This window comes from Globicephala melas, chromosome 5 (assembly GCF_963455315.2).
Source record: "Globicephala melas chromosome 5, mGloMel1.2, whole genome shotgun sequence".
Lineage (NCBI taxonomy): Eukaryota > Metazoa > Chordata > Mammalia > Artiodactyla > Delphinidae > Globicephala > Globicephala melas.
The window spans coordinates 136,462,475-136,487,889 of NC_083318.1; the positions used below are offsets into that span (position 1 = coordinate 136,462,475).

General features: G+C 39.8%; 1 protein-coding gene across 3 annotated transcripts in view; it reads right to left on the minus strand.

Annotated features, from left to right (window-relative positions):
* The window catches only part of RAPGEF2 (Rap guanine nucleotide exchange factor 2), a 243,974-nt gene that overhangs the window by 202,794 nt on the left and 15,765 nt on the right, over window positions 1-25,415 (minus strand). The window lies entirely within an intron of this gene.

The following is a 25,415-nucleotide window of genomic DNA, read 5'->3' on the forward strand; positions in this document are numbered from 1 at the left end:
GCAGTATTTATGCTCCATCATAAAGACGCTCACACCCAAGGACAGGGAACGGGAAAAGAAAGCACGGGCTAGATCTCTGATTTATCTTCCAACTGTTGGCAAAATCAGGAGCAAAGCCAAGGCGTAGTTCCACTGCCTGCTCAGATTTCATTACTTGACGATCACACCCTGTTTTTCTTGCCTACCAGAGTGGCAGCAGCCAGCCCACACCTGACAGCAACCTGCCAAGGACCACAGCACCAAAGAGGAAAGGACGGGACGGGACGGGCAGTCAGCTGCACAGCAGCCCAGCAGATCTGGCCCTGAGCTCCGGGGCCAGCACCAGATTCCAAAGCAACCCGCACACCCTTGACCTTCATTACTGGGGGGTCCACGTGTGTAAAGTCGCCTAACTTCTAAATTTTATCTGTAACCCCAAATTCAGTACTCGAGGCCCCTTCACGGTCATTCAGGTACACGTGCAGGGCAGTGAGAAACGTGAGTCATCCTCTGTGCCGGGGGGGGGGGGGGGGGGGGGGGAAGAAGGCAATGCTCCTCGCCTTCTCGCGGCAGCTCCTGTGCTGTGCACAAGAGTCCTTGACGAGGTATGTCTTCTGTCACGGTTTTCCAATTTTTGTGCCGTTCCTATTGGTGATTTCACAGTTTACAGGCCCCCAAGCAGGATGCTGAACTGCTATCTGGTGATCCAAGTGTAAGAGAGCTGTGACATGTCTCAGGGAGAAAATATACGTGTCAGGTGAGTTTCGCTCAGGTACGGGTGCCTGCAGTTCACTGCTCATGAAGCAACAAATTTATATCGAGTGAGGAGTCTTTAAACAGAAACACACACAAAAAAGGTCAAACACTGATCAGTTGACGGAAAGGTGACCAGAGGCTTGCAAGAAGCTAGCCGTGTATCTACTCCGGGAGCAGCAGTTCAGTACTGGCCAAGTCAGTGTTCTCTACGGAGTCTAGCTCCGTGAACACCAGATACATAAATACTACCAATAACAGTAACAATATAACTAGTAACAGTAAACCAAATGACAACAAAGAATTAGTGCTACCTGAGGAACCTGCTCCTAGGATTTGCAAAATCCAGGGCAAAAACAAATAAAAGATTCTAAGTAAAAGGACTAGGATTACAGGGGCAATTTTCTAGATCCAAATAACACCTCCCCAACTGCTTTTAGAATAGCATTCATTTTATAAAGTTTAAAGTTATGTTCTAAGTGACACCTGTTTGCGATAACAATTCTCCTATGAACTTCTATTATGGCTCTAAAACAAAAAGGGGCAAACGTACCAGATCCTAAACAATTCTGTTCTATTAAGGGTTTCCACAAAATTAGACAGTCTAACACTTAAAGCAAGTTTTGAGCACTCATATTACCCATACACACAGAAATGACCTGTTTAGGGGAAAAAATATAATTCTCTAGTTCTTTTTCATAATTTACATAAAACAAGTCTCTTATTTTTTTAAAAAAATGAGAGAAAAGAGGGACAGATGGTAGAGGGAAGAAGAAAAACTACAGCTGAAATTTTAACTAAATTTGCATTTTTTTCTTTTTTTTATTTCTTTGTGGTAGGTGGGCCTCTCACTGTTGTGGCCTCTCCCGTTGCGGAGCACAGGCTCCAGACGCACAGGCTCAGCGGCCATGGCTCACGGGCCCAGCCGCTCCGCGGCATGTGGGATCCTCCTGGACCGGGACATGAACCCGTGTCCCCTGCATCGGCAGGCGGACTCTCAACCACTGCGCCACCAGGGAAGCCCTAAATTTGCTATTTTTTAAATGTCCACAATACAGTTTTAAGAGCCAATTTTACTTTATTCAATGGGTAAGTATTCCAGCTCTTTTTTCCCTCCTCTGCTCTCCGTATTTGTCCCAGAGTGTGTTCCACAATGCTTTGCAAAGGGGTTCCTAGTCACGTAAGTTTAGGGAACACGTACTCTACCCTCTCCCATGGTAGAGAGGCAGGATGCAGACTTGAAAATCAAGGGCTCCAAAAATGCTGCAGGAAATAAATTTGTTTAATCCAAGTTTAATTCGGATCCAAAAAATAACTTGATCACAACACCCTCTTTTTAAGAAACATAGTAACAAATGTCTTAAAATGTCAACATTTGATAAAATAGACTATAGGGAAAATTATATAAAATAAAACAGTATGTTCTTTGAATTAGGTTTACTTTTGTTTCTTCTGCACTTGTTCTTGACAGTCCGACAGAATACAACCAGTAAACGGAAAGATGCTCATTCCACTACCGAGAAAATCCAATATGGAAGCCAGGTTCATTCCTGTACCCAATGCCCAAGTACAATCAAACCCAGGAATGGTTTACAAGAGAACCATGAAAAACTACAGTGAAATTTCATTTTAACTGGAAAGAGTAGGCATTCAATAGGTAGTTATTAAACATGGACCCCCATATGTTTATTAGTTGCTTCAAAGTCTTTAGAGGCAAAATGGAAATAAAATCAGGAAAAATAACTGGAAGCAGCATTCATTATAAGTAACCCCCCAAATTAGTAAATCATCTGATAGTTTGACTTTCTCTTTATTAAAATATAAGGATGATTAAGACTAAAAACTTCTCTGAATGTAAGTATAAGAAACGAGCATTTACAGTTTTTAACATCTATTCTTTATTGAACCTCACCTAACCACCTACTCTAAAATTAAAGAATAAGCTCTAGGATTCAATAAAATCTACTATTTTTATAAATACTATTAAATGTAAATGCGGTTTAATGGCTGTTTTTCAACACTAAATGAGTGATTCTCTAAATTTTCCAATTCGGTAAGCAATGTAACATTTTCTGATATACATCTCATCTAATACCTATCTTTTCTGTCTTTAAAATTTTGTAAATTAAGCATTTCTAACCTTTTTTTTTCAATTCACAAAACACGTCTATTGTAGAAAAATGTATATAAGGATAGGAAAAAATAAGAAAGTTTAAATTATCTGTAATCCCTTCATCCAGTAATAAGATTTTTTAAGGACTTCTGAAGGGCATTTATCAGGTACACATGCCAGGCACTGCAAAGAACTCTCTGCTTTTCATGTAGTTCAATCATCCAATTACCTGTAAATTGGCAACGGAATGTCTGTAAACAAAACTGAGGCAGGAAGAGGTTAGGTGTCTTGACTAAAGTGACACACCCAGCGAGGAGCAAAGCACAAACTTGAACACAAGTCTGCCGAGGTGATTTCTACTCCCGTGTACACATGAGCGTGTGAGTGTATTTTTAAACAAAAATTCGAGTACAATACACCTTCTGTTTTGTAATCAGCTTTCATCACTGACATCTACTATAAGTATCTCAGGAGGTAAAAGACCACAAGATCATCTTTCACTCCAAACTCTCTATTCCCTCCATCAAGCCACTCATTTCAGTTACTTAAGCACCTGCTGTCTTCTTGACTTTAAGCAATTCTGCAATATTCATCTGCCACTTGATAACATGTGACCAGGAGCAAATTAGCTGACCTTTCTGAGCCTCTTAAGGGTGCTCTGAAAATTACGTAAATTTAAAGCAGTAGCTGGTGTATAAATTAACCCCTAAACGGCTGCTTGTTCAAATATCCTTAATTGTTATCTTACGATAAATGTCCAGAAAGAAAAAAGTTCTTGAGTCAAAGGCCTGTATATGTTTAAGGCTTTTAGTGCATATTAACCAAGGACCCTCCAAAAACATAAAATTGACAAGCCAACCATCGCTATAGAAAGTACCTATTCCTTAAAACCTCCAAGAAAACTGGGTATTATCCTTTTTCCAACTTTTTCCCAATTTCATGAACAACAACAAAAAAATGCTATTTCATGCAAATTGCATCTTTAATTTCTAGTGAAAATCATTTTTTCATATATTTTAGGCCATCCTTATTTCTTCTTTTGGTATTTTTCCTTTTCTTTCATTCACTATTGATGGGTCTGCCTTTCTCATTGAGTTCTTTAAGGACAGTATCCTTAATCTTGCAAATAATACTCCCCAATGATGCTTACGCACTAATCTTTAGTTTCAGATATAAAGAGTCTGGTTAACAGCCCAGTAATGTGGAAAAGAAGAAAAAAGAAAAAAATTCAGATTAATGTTGTAAATGGTGAGTCTTTAAAAAAAAAAACAAAACACTTTACTTTGGAACAGTTTTGGCAGTTTTTGGAAAAGCTGCTATAAACATACACGTGCAGGTTTTTGTGTGGACATAAGTTTTCAGCTCCATTAGACAAATACCAAGGAATACAACTGCTGGATCGCATGGCAGGAGTATATGAGTTTTGTGAGAAAACGCCAAACAGCCTTCCACACCAGCTGCACCACTATGCTTTCCCACCAGCAACAAACGAGAGTTCCCGTTGCCCCTCATCCCTGTCAGCACTGGACGTTCTCAGTGTTCTGGACTTTGGCCACTCTAACAGGTGCATCGTGGCATCTCACTGTTCTAATTTACATTACCCTGATGACACTGATGTGGAACATCTTTCCATATGCTTATTTGCCGTCTGTGTATCTTCTCTGCTGACTAATACTTCTTAAACTTGTATGTTCTATACTTGCACTATGCAATATGGTAGTCGCTGGCCACATGTGGCCACGGAACGCCTGAGATGTAGCTAGTCCCAGCGGAAATACACTGTCAGTGTAAAATGCACGCTGGCTTTCTAGGAGTTGCCATGAAAAGAAGTGAAATCTCTCGATTTCTCCATTGCTTACATGCTGAGATGACAACATTTTTGGATACACTGCTTAAGTCACATTTATGGCACCTGATCTGTTTTGAAGTTTTTAATGTGGCTACTAGAAAGTTTAAAGCTACACGTGTGGCTTACCCATCAGACAGCACTGGTCTACATATACACTGTATTCTGACAACTGTATTAGGCAAACACTGAGTCCCTCAGCAGTACTTTCTGAATAGTATTACAATAATAAGGAAACAAGAAAACAAGTTGTTATCACTAATTATTAGAGAAATGCAAATCAAAACTACAATGAGGTATCACCTCACACCGGTTAGAATGGCCATCATCAGAAGATCTACAGACAACAAATGCTGGAGAGGGTGTGGGGAAAAGGGAACCCTCTTGCACTGTTGGTGGGAATGTAAATTGATACAGCCACATGGAGAACAGTATGGAGGTTCCTTAAAGAACTAAAAATAGAATTACCATATGACCCAGCAATCCCACTACTGGGCATATACCCAGAGAAAACCATAATTCAAAAAGACACATGCGGTCTTCCCTGGTGGCACAGTGGTTGAGAGTCCGCCTGCCGATGCAGGGGACATGGGTTTGTGCCCTGGTCTGGGAAGATCCCACATGCTGCAGAGCGGCTAGGCCCGTTAGCCATGGCTGCTGAGCCTGCGCTCCGCAACGGGAGAGGCCACAACAGTGAGAGGCCCACGTACCACAAAAAAAGAAAAAAAAACAGACACATGCACCCCAACGTTCATTGCAGCACTATTTACAATAGTCAGGTCATGGAAGCAACCTAAGTGTCCACAGACAGACGAATGGATAAAGATGTGGTACATACATACAATGGAATATTACTCAGCCATAAAAAGGAACGAAATTGGGTCATTTGCTGAGACGTGGATGGATCTAGAGACTGGATGGATCTAGAGTGAAGTAAGTCAGAAAGAGAAAAACAAATATCACATATTAACACACATATGTGGAACCTAGAAAAATGGTACAGATGAACTGGTTTGCAGGGCAGAAATAGAGACACAGATGTAGAGAACAAACGTATGGACACCAAGGGGGGAAAGCAGCGGGTGGTGGTGGTGGTGGTATGAACTGGGAGATTGGGATTGACATGTATATACTAACGTATTAAATGGATGACTAATAAGAAAATAAATAAATAAATAAGAAAACAAGTTGTTTAACTAAGTAAAACCACCAGTGAAACTTGAACAAAAGTATTTAAAAGGTTACAGTTTTGCTTTCTCTATAAATCCTAGACCCGCCAAGATGTTACAAGCAGTTTCTTGCAATAGCCACGCTGTTACTGATAATCTTCTGCAAAGATCAAGAACGTCCTGGAATCTGGCCAAGCTACAAGTAGCTGGGTAAGATGTATCACAGGTCAGTTTCACTAGGTTGAAGAGCTGAAGAAAGAAATGACTGGAGGGTAACTAAAACAATTTTTTAAAATTTTAATTTAATAATAAGATGAACTGAGTCTATTAGAGAGAACCAGAGAACAGATTAATGACAGCATGAGACCTAGCTTTAGCCAAGTCGAAATTAAATCAAGCAAGTATTTATTGAGTTCCTCAATAAATACTCAACACTCAACAACGTGGCAAATGAAGAGTTACAGAGAAATAAAACAGAAGAACATGCTAAGCATCCACTGCTAAGGAACTAGATTAACGATGCTACAACGGAACTCTAGACACCAACTCAAATAAATGAACCAGATATACGTCCACATGAAGAGACGCAAAAACTACGGCTGAGAAAAAGGCAAGTCGCAAAAGGATGTGTGGACAAAACACCAAATCACAGCTTGTAGAGATACACATGGAGCAAAAGAAGAAAAACGTGGGCTCAAGGACAAATTCTCAGCAGTGTTGGGTCCTCTTCTGAGAGAAAGGAATATGAGACCAGAGAAGGAAAATAGGGTCTTTCCCTACGCTGTTCCACTGCTTCTATACATGTCAGACACACACACACACACACACACACACACACACAGGAAAAAGAACTCAAAGGAAAGAAGGCTGCAGAAGAGGCCCACGGGCTTCTGACTACTGTAAAACAGTTTCCTTGAACAGACTCTACACATCTGGACCGCCCTCTGCTCCCACAGCCCCCCGCACACAACCCAAGGCCATATTCTCCGCTGGAACTGGAGGCTGCATTTATAGTGTCTAAAGGTCTCCATGGCAACAACACGGTCTGTCAAAAAGGGACGCATTTGTTCAGAGTCAGAGAAAATATTTCCCCCCCCAAAGCACCCTGCCCATCCAAAAAAAAAAAACCCAGAAACACCAGCTCCATATAACTCACCCCCATCAAATACTAACTTGAAAGCAATCATGTAAGATGTGATGGAGCGCTACGTATTATATGTATATCCCTGCAGCTGTAAAAAATTTATAAAATTAGATCTGAGCCCTGAGTCAAGATAAACCACTATATCATATGGTTCTTACAAATCCCCCTTTTATTAATCAACTAGTTATAGGCCCAGTGGAGTATTTTGTGCCAGAAAGTATATTCTCCATGAGTATACTGTAAGATGGAAAAAATAGACATTCCAAACATCTATTTTTTAAGTCTCTCTCGCTTTTATGGGTTTCCATTTAGTGTGGGAGTCCTCACATAATCTTTGGGGCCCGAACAAGGGAAAATTAAGATCTGAACCTAGAGCAGCACAAATACCAACACTTTTCACCAACAAAATTAGAAGAAATGGGTATTTATTGCAGAAAGAACAAATGTCTTCTTAATCCTTGAAAAGCACTCAAGGAAAACTGTTTAACATTTTAAAACAAACAGGTATTTATTTTAAATTCACAAATTACATATACTCCTCATGATGACTAACTTGGATACAGCCTAACACAGTGCTTGAGAGTGTAAGTTCTAGAACCAGAGTCCCTGGATTCCAACACCAGCCCCATCACCTACAGTGTACACAGCCCTGACAAGTCACTGCACTTCCAAAGCCTCTTCCCATAATGTGTCCTTTACATAATGTAGGTGACGTGTTTTACACAGGAAGAATTCAATAAATGTTTGCTATCAGTTATTACTACTTCTAAGCTACAAGACTTTTTAGAACTAACCATTGTTTTCTGTAATTTAAAATACTGAGACACTGAAAACCAAAAACAGGGGCTCTTTTTAAGAATCTATGTTTTAAGTGATTTTTTTATTTATTAGCAGTAAGCTCGCTTGGTTTACCCTTTTATGGCCACAAAAATTTCATATTCTTTTTCTTTTTTTTGGTATAAACCATGAAGTATTCTGATAAATCAACCCTTCCTCCACAACAGCTGTTGTGTGAAACCGACTCATGAAATGCAGGCACAAAAATGAAATATCTGATCATCTGGGTCCATCCACTTGCCAATGTACCAGGAGGATTTTTCCATGCTACAACTTGTCTTCAAATACTGCAAATAAATTACTTATTGGTTTTGTTAGAAATCATTCATTACGTATGAGAAAAATGTTCCTCATTTTGTAAAAACTGTAAATCCATTAAACATCTGATTATAACAAAAAGGAAAGAATACAAGATACTACCATGATTTTTAATGTTCTGAATGGCGTTAAGGCATCTCTTTTTGCTTTTCAAAGAGAAAAATAAATATCCAAATTAAGTCATATACTTCAATTGTTCTAGATAATGTTTTTTGTTTTAAAATAAGAATGCAACTGCTATTCCTATAATCTTAGATGTACAGTGTGGAAAAATGCTTGATCACATATATTCAGAAGTTTACAGAAAATTCTTTCTGTCTTCCATTCTGCACATATACCCTAACAACACTGATACAAGCACTTCTCTTACGTTACATTTTTATGCTATGTTATATTGTCATGTTAGCATTTCTCCTATGAGGTGCTGGCTGGGCTTTCAGGATCCCATAGTTTATTGAGCCTGTCTCCCCTTAGTAGTAAGCGTTTCTTATTGACATACAGGTAAAACTGATTAAAATTACTTTCCAATACTAGCCAGCAAGCACACACAAAAAAGTTCAACTTCACAGAATTAAAGAAATGTTGTCTAAACACTACAATACAAGTTTTCACTTCTCAGATTGGCAAAATTGGAAAAGTTTAATGGAACTCCATTGCTGGCATGGATTTTTATACACTGTAGTGGAAATATAAACTGGTGCAGCTTTTTCAATGAACCATTTGGCAAAATATCTATCAAAATGTTAAGTAACATATACTTGGACTCCGTAAACCACTACCAGGAATCTAATCTAACGTATCTACTCAAAAAAGTATCCACAAACACATATACGCACAGACATAGGGATGTTCGCCACAGCACTATTTGTAAGGGGACATGCAAACTGGAAACACCGTGAATGTCCAACCTGGGGGAACTAGGACATAACTGAGGATGCACAGGGGCATCTGTGCATCCCCTGAGCAGGAAACATTGTTTAAAAGAAAAGGCAAGAACTGTGTGTACAGACGACTCCACTTGCTTAAATTAAACCTTTTAAATCGAAATATGCTGTGGGATCATAAAGCTTTTTTTTCCAAGTACATAAAAACTTATTAGAGACTTTGGGACGGTGGTATCCAGGAGGGAGACAATTTTACTTATATCGTTTTAAATTAGGGTCTAGGGTGTTTGCATTTTTTTTTAATTAAACAAAAATGCTTCCAGGGAAAATAAATCTGAGGTACAAAATTTATCCTGCATCACTGCTTACAAGATCTTCCATTAGGTGTTACACTGGCATTATCCATGTTAGATTTTCTCCTCCCAGCCCCCATCTGCTATCCACCACGCTGGTTTTGATTTCGTTTTCTCCTTATCTGCTACAGAATCAACACAGAGCCCATCCTCATATGGACACACACACACACACCCCACCCCGCACCCCGCAATGAGACGAGTCCTCCACAGCACTCCCTGGCCATCCAGTTCTCCACTGTCCCAGCCCACAGCCAATCCTGAATCCTCTGATATTGTTCACACTTAAAGCTGTCACTGCACAACGTAACATTTAGCAATTACAAAAGAAACATCCCCCCAATATTTTAAGAAATAGCAATATTACTGGAATTAATACGTAGCTTCCAAAAACAAGTGTCTTAAAAGAGAAAGGTAAATTCAGGTTTGCGTGCTCTGTACCTGCTGGATTTCCAGGGGCGGGGGGCCCTTTTTAAATATAACAGCTGGCATTTTCCTCACTTTCTTGAATATATATAAATATAAAAACATGTGGTATACTTGACTCTATGAAAGTATACTAACCATTCTAAATTATACCAGAACTATCTCTGCCTAAAATGAAAAAATATCTCCTTGCAGCATAAAGTGTTGAAAACATGGCTGAACACCCCAATGGATTTCATCAGCGAAAATCCAACTGAATTAACTTTCAAACCTTTGATCTGCAACATGCAATCCTAGCAAAGATTTATCATCATAGTAGTGAGGAAGAAAAGACCACCTGACACTGTCAGATCCAGCGTTCGCAAAAAGATCCTCCTAATGGTGAAATACCCCGTTGAAATTTGCAGAGCATGGGCCTCCATTTCCCTTTCAAAAAACCTGCATGCATTTCCTGTTTACTGGATTTCATTCTTCCTGTTTAATGACTCCCCCCCACCCCTGGTGTGACAAAACCAAAAACCTGAAGGAATCTATTTTTAGCACTGACATTCACTTAGGTATTTTCTATGTGATCAACAGGATGCAAAGCTGTTTATGCCTGACAAAAATCTGCCTGCTTTGTTCACTATCCACGTGCTGATACTGAACAAAGGAAAATCTTTCAACAAATCTCATTGAACAAAAGATAACTTGAGAATAATTTTGAGCTTAATATCCCTCCAGTGTTATAATTCGGAATTTTAAATTACCGGAATAGCCTGTAAGGAAAAAATTACAAGTGCTCTGTGTATATTGGGCATATATGACAGTTCAGGAAACACTGCTCAAAATGCTTAGTAACTTCTTTCGTCATTCTATGCTCTAAATGTATGTACGCTTTACACTGGGTAAGATGCTCTCTCAAAGCCCTAAATACTACAGGATTAACTCTGAAACAAGATTGTAGTAAATGTATACAAGAGGCCACTTTCGATAGAATCCTTTCGATAGAAGGAACTCTGGAGTCTGTGATGGGATACCTGCCCATTCAAGTTCCTTCTCTCTTTTCCACGCCACCTCATCACCAGACCCCCAGCCTGTCGTACGAATTCTCCTCCTATGGGCAACCACCCTCCTTGGGCCGTGAGCGCCCCACACTATGTCTCGTGCATCTGCGTATCCCGACGCGCCTAGCGGCACAGTGCCACGCACACACACGTGTGCTCTACACCTGGCATGTGACAGGGTGCCTGGAATGCACAAGTGTGCGCCTCGCAGAACTTTACGGTTACGACTTATGATACATTCAACAAAAATGCTGCTCGTCCAGGTGCACCAAACCGCTTGAGACTCAACGTCCTGGAAACTGACAAGGCTCCTCCGCCACACCTACTTCATCACATGCTTCTCTGGAAATCCCCTTCGGGTGGGCGTTCTGTCGGGCGTCCTTGCAATGGAAAATACATGGACTCCCCAACGTAGGACCAGATGACTGGTACCCTGGTCCGGTTATCTTTGGTTCAAACGGTCTCAGAGAACAGTAACAAAGGGATGAAGATACAGCTTGAGAGTATTACACTGCTTTTCCTAACACTTTCAATCAACCAAGTCAAAACATAAATTCAGAATCCTCTTACCTTCATCATTTAAATCACATATAAAGCTGAGAGGAAATTTTCCCCCAAAATGGAAATTCTATTCCTTCACATGCATCTTTCCACTTCCCACATATTGTTAACGAACCCACCACAAGGGGAGTGAGTCCCTTTACTCTCACTGGCATCCTAGAGTCTTTATTCAACTCCAGATTTGAACAGAGTGGAATTTTAACAACAAAATTTGGCTACATCCTAAGGTATGAACTTACCCTTACTTCTCCCCCATACCTGCCTATACTTCAAAAGCTGAGAAGAGACAAAATTTTATTCCATGCAGCAGTAAAGGGACTTCCCCATGGTCCAGTGGGTAAGACTCCACGCTTAAATACTCTAGAATGTAAGCACTTCAGAAATTTAAACTACCCTTCCCAGTAAACCTAGATCTTTGCATTTGTTTTTCACAAATTCATTCTCCTTTTCTAGAACGACGCCTCAGGTACAAATACCTTTAAAAGGTGTGTTTTTTGTTTTTTCCACACACAAGGGAAATGCAGTATAACCCCAGTATTTAGAGAGGCAACCATGGTAAACGTCATGAACTGAGCTGTGTTCCCCCAAAATCCATATGATGAAGCCCTAACCCCACTGTGATGGTATCTGAAGATGCGGTCTTCAGGGGGTAATTAGAGTGAGATGAGGTCATGAGGGTGGAGCCTTGGTCCAATGGGACAGGTGTCCTTATCGGTGAGGGAGAGACACCAGAGCTATCTCTTGCTTTCTCTTTCTCTTCCCCGCCCCCACGCCCACTCCCAGCCTGCGTCCCCACAGAGGAAAGCCCATGGAGGACACAGCAAGACGACAGCCCTCACCAGAAACCCAATCAGCCGGGCCCTTGATCTTAAACTTCAGCCTCCAGAACTATGAGAAAACGAATTCCTGTTGTTTAAGCCACTCAGTCTATGTTATCTTGGTGTGCCAGCCTGAGCTGACTAATACAGTAAGTTTCTTAAATCCAGCAAAGTCAAGCCACAGTAAGTTTCAAAAGCACATGAAAAAAATAATATATTTGAACAGAACAGAGCCAAAATAGTTACTACAAAAACCCCCACTTTTTCCAATTGCAAATGACTTACGATGCATATACAGTTAGCTTCTTCCACCGTCTAAGATTAGAAACCAGCGGCCATCAGGGACCAGAAGCTGGAGTTGAGGTCAGCACGTTGGATGCTGGCCAGGAACTGAGGTCGTGAGAGGCAGCATGGACACCCCTGGCTCAGCTGCACGCTCTCCCCTTTAATGCTACTTAGTCCCAGAGACCACTGCATAGGAAGGGTTATCAAACCTCCTCATGGGGCTTCCCTGGTGGCCCAGTGGTTGAGAGTCCGCCTGCCAATGCAGGGGACGCGGGTTCGTGCCTCGGTCCGGGAAGATCCCACATGCCGTGGAGCGGCTGGGCCCGTGAGCCATGGCCGCTGAGCCTGCGCGTCCGGAGCCTGTGCTCCGCAACGGGAGAGGCCACAACAGTGAGAGGCCGGCGTACCACAAAAACAAAACAAACCAAAACTTCCTCATGACTTGATAAAGTTACACTATTATACTAAAGTTCATTTGAAAGAAAATAATGTACACTTCAGATCCCAGAAACGATTATTACAGTCAAACCTATCACTAGAGAAAGCAGCATTGAGATTTGCACCTCAAATCTACTCACCAGGTACTTATGAAACACACTCCCCAACGTGTGCTAGGCACTCTTGTCACTAAGAAAGGACGAAGATTTTTCTAATGACAAAGATGTCAGGTGTGAGTCAAACAACATCAGAGCCTTAAATCTCCAGCCCTGTGAACTCCAAACTACTTCCTTGACGACAACTCTGGGTCACAAACACGCATCCCCAACTCTACTCGTGCCCAAACCGAGCTCCTGATCACTATCTCCTCAATCAACCTGACCTTCCCCAAGTCCTCTTCGCCAATAACCATCATCCCCATCCCCCCAGGAGATCCGAAGTCAGGTGTGAGGCCCCTCGCTCTCCATCCAAATCTAACAGCCCTCGTCTGCCCTACTTTCGTCGTACACACACCGTGGCCGCAAGACCACTTCTGCCTCCCACCACCTGCAGCGACGGCATGAGCCCCGGACTGGCCTCCCTGTGCCCACTGCCTCCCCTCCGCTGGCCTCCGCCCCCCACCCCGCGCCCAGGCGGACCCCACCACGCCTCTACCCAACGCCCTCCCGCAGCCCCAACAAGCTCAGAAGGAGCCCAGAGTTCCTGCACAAGCCGGCCTCCTCGCCAACCTGACGTCAACACCTTCCGCGTGTCACTACCTCCCGGCTCCAGCCCCGAAGTCCCCACCCTCGCCCGCGAGATGCCCCCTAGAAGGTCTCTGACGTTTCCCCTCTCTGCCCCACAAGGCCGACTCCGACTCCGTCCTGCCACTCAGGCCCTCCTCTTCAAACAGCGCTTCGTCATCGGTGAAGCCTTCCACACGTGGCCGCGCTCACCCTAATTTTTCTCTATGATACTTAGCAACACCGCACCTACTGTACATGCAGTCTCTGGTTTGCGAGCCTCCCCTCACTGGCACGCGAGCTCCGTGTACCAAGCAGAAAGGTTTTTCTGTTCCCAGCAGCATCCTCGATGCCTGAGACAGCGAGTGGAACACAGCAGAGCCCTGACAGACATGTGCTGAATTAATTCATTTCTATTACAAGGACTCATAGGAGTAGTGGATGTTTACTGGTATCTGTTAAGGTAAAAATATTTCTGCAGTGGGTTCACTGTAAAAGGAAAAAACTAAAATTTAAAAAAAACCTGCCTCAATGCAAAAGGTTCCTGGGCCAGACCTCCTGCCCTTTCCAGGCTTTCTGTGTTGCCACATCCTGGTGTTGCAAAGGGCCTTTCCCTAAGTTTGTCAGAAAAATCACATTACACAGGGAGCATTTCAGCAATAACAACATATTTTTCTGAGAACATATCTGCAAAACTATAGTGGAATCTGGGGAAAATACAACCTTCTCACACTTCTTAGAACATATCCATTTGTTACATAAATGGGGAAACTACAGCCCTCTAATGTTATATAAATTAAATCAGCATTTAAAAATATACTGATTTGCATTTAGCCAAAACATTAAAACGAGGAATGACTCTGCTACAAATAAAAATCATTTAGGAGAACTTTGCAAAGGTACAGAGTGGCATTCAATCTGATAAAGAACTTGTATCCAGAATACAGAACTCTCACAACTCCAGGAAAAACACCTAATTTTTCACAACGATAAATGCAATATGGTATCCAAGATTGGATCCTGAACAGAAAAAAGACATTAGTGGAAAAACTGGTAAAGCACAAAATAAAGTCCATAGTTTAGTGAACAGTGTTTTTCCAGTATTAATTTCTTAGTTTTGACAAATATCCCATGGTTCTAAAAGGTGTAAACAGTAGAACCTGAATGACAGGTATACAGGAACTCTCTACTATTTTGGTAACTTTTATGTAAATCTAAAATTATTTCAAAATAAAAAGTTAAAATGGGGTGGGCAAAATATTTGCAAAGACTTACCAAAGAGATGTGGATGGCAAATAAGTAAATGAAAAGATTCTCATCATTAAGGAAATGCAAGCTTGTACATGAATGTTTATAGCAGCAGTACTCAAAACTGTACTTAGAAACAACCCAAATGCCCATCGCCTGATGAATGGATTAACAGAATGTAGTATGATGCACTATGATTTGGCCAAAAAAAGGAATGGAATGTTGGATACATACTACAACATGCATTAACCTTGAAAACATCACGCTACATTAAAGAACCCAGTCACAAACGCGGAGTAACTAAGCCCGTGCACCATGACTACTGAGCCTGAGCTCTAGAGCCCACAAGCCACAACTATTGAGCCCACGTGTCACAACTACTGAAGCCTGCATGCCTAGAGCCCGTGCTCCACAACAAGAGAAGCCACCACAATGAGAAGCCCACGCACCGCAACAAGAGTGGCCCCTGCTTGCCGCAACTAGAGGAAACCCGTGGGCAGCAACGATGACCCAACGCAGCCAAAACTCAATAACTAAAATAAATTAAAAAAAAAAAAAGAAAAACCTACCAAATAAAGAAGCCAGGCACAAAAAATTACATATTATTCCATTCATACGAAATATCCAGAATAGGAAAATCTATAGAGACATAAAGTAGATTCACGGTTACTTAGAACAGCGCACAGTAAACCAGGGATGACAGCTAAAGGGCACAGGGGCTTTCTTTCTCAGGTGATGAAAATGTTCTAAAATTGTGATGACAGTTGCACATACCTGTAAATATACTAAAAACCACTGACTGTATACTTTAAATGAGTGAACAGTATGGTATGTGAATTATGACTCAATAAAGCTGTTTTTTAAAAAACATAAGATACCACTACATACCTATTAGATGGCTTAAAAAATAAAATCGACAAATCTAAGTGCTGACTAGGATGTAGAACAACTGGAACTTTCATGCACTGTGGATGGAAATACAATACCACACAGCTGCTTTGAAAACAAGAGTTTGTCCGTATGGACACCAAGGGAGGAAAGTGGTGGGGGGGTGGTGGTGGGATGAACTGGGAGATTGGGATTGACATGTATACACTGATGTGTACAAAACAGATAACTAATAAGAGCCTGCTGTATAAAAATAAATTAATTAAATTAAATTTTAAAAAAAGAAAAAGAAAACAGAGTTTGTCAGTTTCTCATAAAGTTAAACAAACATCATATACCCCAGGAATCCCACACTTAGGTATTTGCCAAGAAAGATAAAATGTATGCCCACATAAATACTTACACATGACTGCTTATAGCAGCTTTATTCATAACTATCAAAAACTGGAAGCAACTCAAATATCAACTGGGGATAAACAAATTTTGGTACATCCATACAATGAAATACTACTCAGCAATAGAAGAAGAAACTATTGATACATGCCACAGCATGGCTGAATTTCAAAAGCATTCTGAGTAATGAAGAAGCCATACAAAAAGATGACCCACTATATGATTCCACGTACGTGACGTTCTGGGAAAGCAAAACTGCAGGGAGAGACATCAGACGAATGCTTGCTGGAGACAAGGCTGGTCAGAGGGGACCGAGTACAGATGGAACGAGGGAACTCTGCAGGGTGATGGAAATGTCTTTACGTTGACTGTGGTGGTAGTGGTGTGATGACACACGCGTTCAAACTCTTTACACTCGAAAAGGTTAAACCTTACTATCGATAAATGATATCTGACTTTTGTAAAAGCTGCATCCAACTTAATTGCAAGTTTTTTTTTTTAATTCCTAATATAATGCTGGCAGGAGTGTAAACTGCTACTACAGTAATTATCAAAATTAGAAAACGCAGTAACCCTTTGGCTCAGCAGAAATTTACCATGTCACATATGTAAGGAATATTTGTCACAGCACTGGGAATACTCTGTACCGGTTAAACACACACACAGACACACATACTCACCCTCCAAGGGAGCTCTTCATGTACTGTTCTAGAAAGATCCCCAAATTATACTATACTTTAAGTAAATAGGCAAGGGACAGTGTGTACGTATAATTTGGGGGTTGGAGGTATATATTTTGTATGGGTTTGTATATGGAGCTCTAAAAAGAAAACTTTGGAAGAATAAACAACTAAAATCACCCACTATCATTAGGGATTAGGAATCAGGCAGATGTGGAACAGAGGAGGGAGTTAAGACTCTCCACTGTATACCTTTTTATAATATTTGATGTGTGAACTATGCAGAAAACTAAGTAAATAATAGTTAAAACACTGATTTTTAAATATATAATTTAAGTACAAATTATGAACACTTCTGGAATGCCGAAAACATCCCAGAGACAGAACATGTTACCACGTCCACTTACAATGCAAGTTAAATTTCAATCACCAGAAGAAAATGAACAATCCACTAGGAGACTGTGCACTTAACCTTTCTTTCTGACCCCCGTACCTCTCAAAAATAGAAGAAAATGAGGAGTCTAAGAAACAGTAAAGGATGTTTTGGAAGGAAAAGATATGATTTTTTTTTAAAGGAGCTGTAAATGAGAAAACTCAGATTAAAAACAAAAACAAAAACCAAGAACTTGTTATACCTTTGAAAACCTCCTACCTTTCTGCCCTAGAGTGCTGTGCTCTTCCATCCTTAAAGTAAGGGTATTTCCTACATCTTGTAAAGACAAAGGGGAACAAGCGGGGCTTACTGCCACAGACACGAAGTGACCAGTCTCTGCAACTGAATGACCCCAAGACATATTTTAACACAGATGCACTCCCAGCACCACCAGAGCATCTGGATTTTAGCATTTCAGAAGCACTTAAGACTCCATAAGATCTCACATTCCAGAATCTATCAATCTGTCTTTCATTATATAGTCGAGACCATGAAGTACAATCATAAAATGGTGTTAGATGTCAGAGAAGGTTAAGTAGTATCTCTGTGCAAGATACAGGCTTATGAATTAGTTCTTAGCATATCTGGATAATTTCTGAATGTTTCTCAATTCTGATCAAATTCCAGTTTGATTAGCCCCTTTCTGAAATAGTGTAGCCAGACAACAAAACTCGCTTATGAGCTAAGACATCCTCACGGCAAGTTAGAGAAGCAGACGTACCAGGAATGTTTTAACCTTCAACTTGCTAGTTCTGAGGACTGTAACCCATTCAAATCCTGTCCCTGGTAGCAAGCGCCCAAACCTTTCCCCCTACCTTTGCCAGCCAGCACTGAAAACCAAGGCTCCCAGCTACGCTCCCAGATAGAAAGGCTATGCAGTAACGTAATTCCTGTGGAAACTTCATGAGCGATGGAAATAAGAGGTATGTCAAGTCTGTGTTTCTGACAAACCAGTAGACGCCTGGCTGTGCTACTGCTGAGAAAAACTGGTTTCTCCTCCCTTCCCCACCCCAGTACAGAACAACTTGAAAGGCATCAAGCTAGCCCACACCAAAGCATTCCTCATCAACTGGCAAAAATCCTAAATAATGTAGTTGATTATTAAAAACAAAACGAAAAAACGGACCAAAAAAACTAAGAACCAAACACCCACAGCAACTAATCAGAAGAAGATATCAAGATAATATGTTTATCATGCTATTATGTCACATGTTATATAAACTGGATGGAGTACTGAAAACGAAGAAAAAAGATAATACATTTACATCCTTAACACAGTGTCCAGTGACAAAACTGTCAATAAATATTAGATGCTATTAAAACCATCATATGAAATTCTGTATTATTTCAGATGAACCTGGCGATTAAGACAAGCTACTTAAAAGAAAGAGTTAACATAACAATAGCTAACATTTACTGAGACTTATCTATTTGCCAAGTACCTGGATCTGAGTTAAAAGTAGACCTGCCAGCCCCACCCTACTAATTCCAATTATTTTAAAAATTAAAATTATCTACTTTTTTTTTTTGGCTGCACTTCACAGCTTGCGGGTTCTCAGTTCCCCAACCAGGGATCGAACACGTGCCCCCTGCAGTGGACGTGTGGAGTCTTAACCGCTGGACCACCAGGGAAGTCCCAAAGTTTTAATAAAATTAGATTTTAGACCTGAAGCTCAAATCTGAAGTACAACTAACCAATTCAAGCATTTTGAATAAAGAGAAAGACCTTAAGCAAATCGCAATTTCACTTCGTAACAGTCCTTACTGACGACAGTACAGACACTGACACCCAATCTTACTGCAGGAGTCTGGTAGAGAGGAAAAGTATGGACTTTGAGATCAGACAGTTATGTGTCCTTAAGCAAATGACTTAACCTCTCTGTATCTCAGCTGCTTCTTCACTGGTAAGTTGAGGACAGCATCTCCTGCTTAATTGGGTTGATGTAAAAACTAACTAAAAAAGTGAGAAAAAACCTAGCTGACTTTCTGGCACATAATAAAGACTTAATAAATGTCAATTGCTTTTACATATCTTCCCTCAGTTGTTCTTTCTGAGTTACATTCTCCCTAAATATAAATGAAGAGCAAACAACACACCTCAAAGTATTATGTATTACTACACTGATGACAACTTGAAGTCACTAACATGGGACTTTCAAAGGGGCTGCATTAGAAAAGTAACTCTTAATTAAGGATAACCAGAAGTGTAAAGATCCATTCACTGTTGCACCTTTCAATGGGGAATATTTATATTATGAAAGTAATTCCAATTCCTCTTCGAATTCTTCAAAAACAGTCATGATATTTCTAGTCCATATTCTTATACGTGTTAACACTCTTATGCAAGTTTCTGGCTATAAGTCTAAGTTCACAGAGCATTCAAATGTAAATACACAATGATGACAAACTTCAATAATCAGAAAAGAAAAGAAAATCGTATCCATTCATAGCACTTAATTATAAAGCTTTTATTCCAAAAATATGTATTCTGATAAACACTCTTAGAAGAGAATATATATACATGTTCCACATATGGAAAGATTTTGCCACTTTTGAGTACTTTTGAAAGTGAAAAATTTTCAGTTCAGCTTTTTTACTCAACATAAAACAATCAGAACGACTTGAGATACATTGGTGTAGATGAGTTGTTACACAATGGTTCTTTGAAGTCTGAAAATGGTTCAACAAAGAAAAGCTCTTTAGAAAACTCAACATGAAGCCTATGCTTCTAAAATGATCCAGATAACTATTAACCTGGACAACCAAATAAAGAAATAATTTGAAAACATGGTTTTACTGCCTCACTCACACCAAAAAGAGGCATACTTCTATAAATACTACTAGCCAAATAGCAAAAGGATCTTAGTCTATTAGCTTTAAAGATGACTCACAATTTCCACTGACACTAATACTTTTGTTGTGTCAGTGATTGTAATGTCTTACACATTACTGTAGACTTCTCCATTTGAGAGGCACTTTCCTCACATCTTATGCTCATTTAACCCTTAACAGACATCCTGGAAAAGAGGTAAGGCAAAATAGCGTGCTCTGTTTTACAGACCAGAAAAATGAGGCCCAATGAAAGTTGCCAAGGTCGCTCATAGAATAAAGGGTATCACACCAGCCCTCTCTCCCAGCCAGTCTTCCTCATTTGTTTTTTCCCCTCTTGGATCTTACAAGAGATTAAATATACAAGTTAAAATACTGTCGGGGGGCTTCCCTGGTGGTGCAGTGGTTGAGAGTCCGCCTGCCGATGCAGGGGACGCGGGTTCGTGCCCCGGTCCGGGAAGATCCCACATGCCGCGGAGCGGCTGGGCCGGTGAGCCATGGCCGCTGAGCCTGCGCGTCCGGAGCCTGTGCTCCGCGACGGGAGAGGCCACAACAGTGAGAGGCCCGCGTACCGCAAAAAAAAAAACAAAAAACTGTCAGATCTGACTTAAGAAAGGTTACCAGGTTACAAAAAGTTCAGAATCCAGTAACAGCAAATGCATACATACGCCAATAAAATCCAAGGCAACAAATTGAAGTCCAAGGCTTAGGAATTCATAATGTCATGTCTAGAATTCAGGTTTTTACTTTTGACTTGCTTCTGTGAATGACCAGAGTCATCGTGACTAAGTAAAATTTGAATCACTATTACCTAACCAAGCAATTCTAAGAATGAACTGTGGCTCTGTCTTAAAATAATCACAATCCTAAATTACGTTATGCTCAAATAGTAAAAAATAACTTCCTAGGAGCTAAATTTTAAAATTGTACCAAATTGTGTTGTGCCCCATCAGTACTGCTTATTGAATTATAATAAGAACGTCTGACACGCACTTCATATATTTAACTATTTATGGAATGTTAAGGTATTATAAAACACCTTGGAAACACAAATGTCAATAAGATAGTTTCACCTTCAAGGAATTCTGCAGTTTAAAATAGGGGACAAGGTACACTGAAAACTAAAAACACTGATGAAAGAAACTGAAGACACTTATAAATAAAATGGAAAGATATTCCACACTCATGGATTGGAAGAATTAATGTTGTTAAAATGACCATATTATCCAAAGCAATCCACAGATTCAATGAAATCCCTATCTAAATTCCAATGACATTTTTCACAGAACTAGTACAAATAATTCTAAAATTTGTATGGAACCACAAAAGAGCCCAACTAGCCAAAGCAATCTTGAGAAAGAAGAACAAAGCTGGAAGTATCACATTCCCTGATTTCAAACTATATTACAATGCTACAGTCATCAAAACAATATGGCATTGGTATAAAAACAGACACACAGATCAATGGAACAGAATAAGATGACAAAAATAAAACCACACATACATGGACAATTAACTTATACCAAAGGAGCCAAGAACATACAATGAAGAAAAGACAGTCTCTTCAATAAATGGTGCTGGGAAAGCTGGACAACCACATGCAAAAAAATGAAACAAGACCATTATCTTTCACCACACACAAAAATTAACTAAAAATAGACTAAAGACTTGAATGTAAGACCTAAAAACCATAAATTCCTAGAAAGAAACACAGGTGGCAACCTCCCTGACACTGGTCTTAGTGATGTTTTTGGATCTGACTCCAAAGGCAAAGGAAACAAAAGGAAAAATTAAAAAATGGGACTACATCAAACTAAAACTTCTGCAGTGAAGGAAATCATCAACAAAATGAAAAGGAAACCTACTGAATGCTAAAAGATGTTTACAAATCATGTATCTGACAAAATATACAAAGAACTCATACAACTCAACATCAAAAACAACAACAACAAAAACTCACAACCTGATTGAAAAATCAGCAGAGGATTGAACAGACCTTTCTCCAAAAAAGACAAACAGACGGCCAACAGGCATGTGAAAAGATAATCAACAACACTAATCATCAGGGAAATGCAAATCAAAACCACAATGAGATACCACCTCACACGGGTCAGAATGGCTTTCATCAAAAAGACAGCAAATAAGTGTCAGCAAGGATGTGAAGAAAAGGGAACCCTCATGCACTGTTGATGGGAATGTACATTGGTACAGCCACTGTGGAGAACAATATGGAGATTCATGGAAAAATTCAGATTGGAACTACCATATGATCCAGTTATTCCACTCCTGGGTATTTATCTGAAGAATATAAAAACACTAATTTGAAAAGATACATGCACCCCTGTGTTCACTGCAGCGCTATTTACAATAGCCAAGATGCGGAAACAACCTAAGTGTCCACCAATGGATGAATGGATAAAGAAGATGTCGTGTGTGTGTGTGTGTGTGTGTGTGTGTGTACACTATACAAACTATATACACTATAGAATATTACTCAGCCATAACAAAGAATGAAATCTTGCTATTTGTGACAACACAGACGGACCATGAGGGTATCATACTAACTGCAACAAGTCAGATGAAGAAAGACAAACACTGTATGATTTCACTTATATGTAAAATCTTAAAAAAATGAGCAAATAAAACAAAACAAAGACAAACTCACAGATACAGAGAACAGACTGGTGGTTACCAGAGTGGAAGGGAGGTTGGCGGGTGGAGGGGGAATGGGTGAAGGGGGTCAACTATATGGTGATGGATGGTAACTAGACTTATAGTGGTGATCGTTTTGTGTGTAAACAAATATCAAATTATAATGTTGTACACCTGAAATTTATACAATGTTATATCCAATTTTACCTCAATAAAAAAATAAATAAAATAGGAGATAAGATGTGTATTCCTAATAATTATGAAATAATTACCAGAGGATAAATGCCTTACAGAGAAGTGCAAGTTAAAATCAGTAAAAATCTCATAAAGAAAAATTCAATCTCTAGCTCAAGTGACCAGAAAAAATCTTTACGGAGGAGGAAACATTCAAGTTAGTCCTTTTAAAATACCCAGGATAGGTCTGAAAGGAAGGAGAACAGTGTGGAATAAAGTGTGACTAGCCTGGGTAAAAAGGAAGGAATCCAAAGCTTTGCTTGTGGGACACAGACAAGGGCCTGAGAATGAGGGCAGTGAGAATGAAAAGAAGATCTATGAAGAAAAATAAACGAATGTTTTCTTTCCCAAACTCCATGTTTAGCTTTTTACAAAATTAGTTCAAAACACAGGAGCAGTTTACCCAGAAGATATTGCAAGATTACTGTTCTTTGTGGTTACAAGTATCACTCTTGGAAATTACCATCCATATGAATGGGTTCTACTTGATGATGAGAAATGAGGCCTTAGGTTATTTTCCTCTGACATACCACCCCTAAATAAATAGGTCCACAGCAGCATTTCTTTTCCTGTACTCTTGATCTTCTAATCAACTGAGAAAAGTAAAAATGAAGGGAAACGTATATTAGGGCCTAGCGCAAAAGCAGAGGGGAAGGTTAAGCATGGGTTCCTATTAACATTTTTTAATGTGCTCATTTTCACAGTCAGCAGAGGGGTGTGTTTGTCTAATAAATTAAGAAAATTCTGAGAAATTCTTATAATCTTCTGAAAGAGTTGATAGAGAGTAGCCACTTTTTTTTTTAATCCTTGGACAAGAGAGAGTAAATGACATTTTACAATAAAAGTCATTTAACCAGGACTCCCCTGGTGGCGCAGTGGATAAGACTCCAAGCTCTCAATGCAGGGGGCCCAGGTTCAATCCCTGGTCAGGGAACTAGATCCCACACACATGCTGCAACTAAAGAGTTCGCATACCACAACTAAGGAGCCCACGTGCTGCACCTAAGGAGCTTGTGAGCCACAACTAAGGAGCCCAGGAGCCACAACTAAGGAGGCTGCCTGCCTCAACTAAGACCCGGCCCAACCAACCAAATAAATAAATTTTTTTTTAAGTCATTTAACCTATTGAAAATATAAAGAAAACTGTAAGATATACAAAAGGCCAGATTTTAAGTTATGGATGAGCTCTTTCTTCTTTCTTCGAAAAAATTTCACCCAGCTTGATGAGAAGTATGGTGTGCTTTCTACTAGACTTTCAAAGATATCTAGGAGATGCTAGTTTCTTTTCTCTTTCCCCCATGCTATTTTGTATTTTCTTACAACCAATTTGAAGGTAAGTATTGTTTTCCTAAAAATTGATTCAATATGTTTAACATCTACTCTCTTCCTTAAAAAAAATCACAAATAGAAATATTCAAAATACTGTACAATATGCCTGAAGTTTTAAATTAGTTTTCAGTCCTTTCCAGAAGACCACATTAACTGTTTTCATAGACAACTAAGGTGACATCTGACAGTACGAAAATCGATTATCTTCTAAGGATAAGGAAGGAAGGAGAGTAAACACTAGGAACATTTCTATTTGGGAGTGAGGAGTTCTGATACTGTATATGTTGATACACTGTAATAAGGTTTTCATTAGCATTTTCTACAAAGTTTCGCTGAACACTGGCAAGACTGTTGCAGTTTTGGAGCAGTCAGTGTTTCTCTCTTGAACCATGATGAAAGCACATCCTTTCAACTAAGTAATTTCACTTCTAACCCCCGAAGTCTCACTGGAATAGTCTCTTTTCTTTACTCACATTGATATAATTAATTACCATAGATGTACAGGTTATCATCTGTTAACTAATTGTTATTTTGTAGCAGTAAAATCATTCTTGATTGCAAACTCAATGGAAATGAGGGTATCTTTGAGCACAATGCAAAGTTGATTAATTAAGCAGAGCACCCAGCGTGTGCCAGGGACTGGGGACCTGGTGTATCTGATGGGCTTAAATAATTCAGTTTTGTTTTATTTTAATAACAAAAGCCTAACTCAGGAAGAGGAGTTTTCTTAAAACTTCTCATCTAACTCCAGATTTCTTGAAAACCTAGAAAAAGATCACAGACACAGTTTCAATAAAGTCAGGTTGGAAAACTGATGACAACAACCTATACAATAATATGTCCTTCCTGGGAGCAAAGTTGTGTGACTCAGAAAAACAATATTGGATGAATATTAACAGATGAACAATAATAAAGAATTATACGCAGTGCCTTTAAGACTCTTTATGAATAGTTATGTTAACGCTATTGTGGAATTCTTTCAGAGTGTATTTGTAAACAGCACCAGTAGATAACTTTATTAGAATGACTAAAAGTCC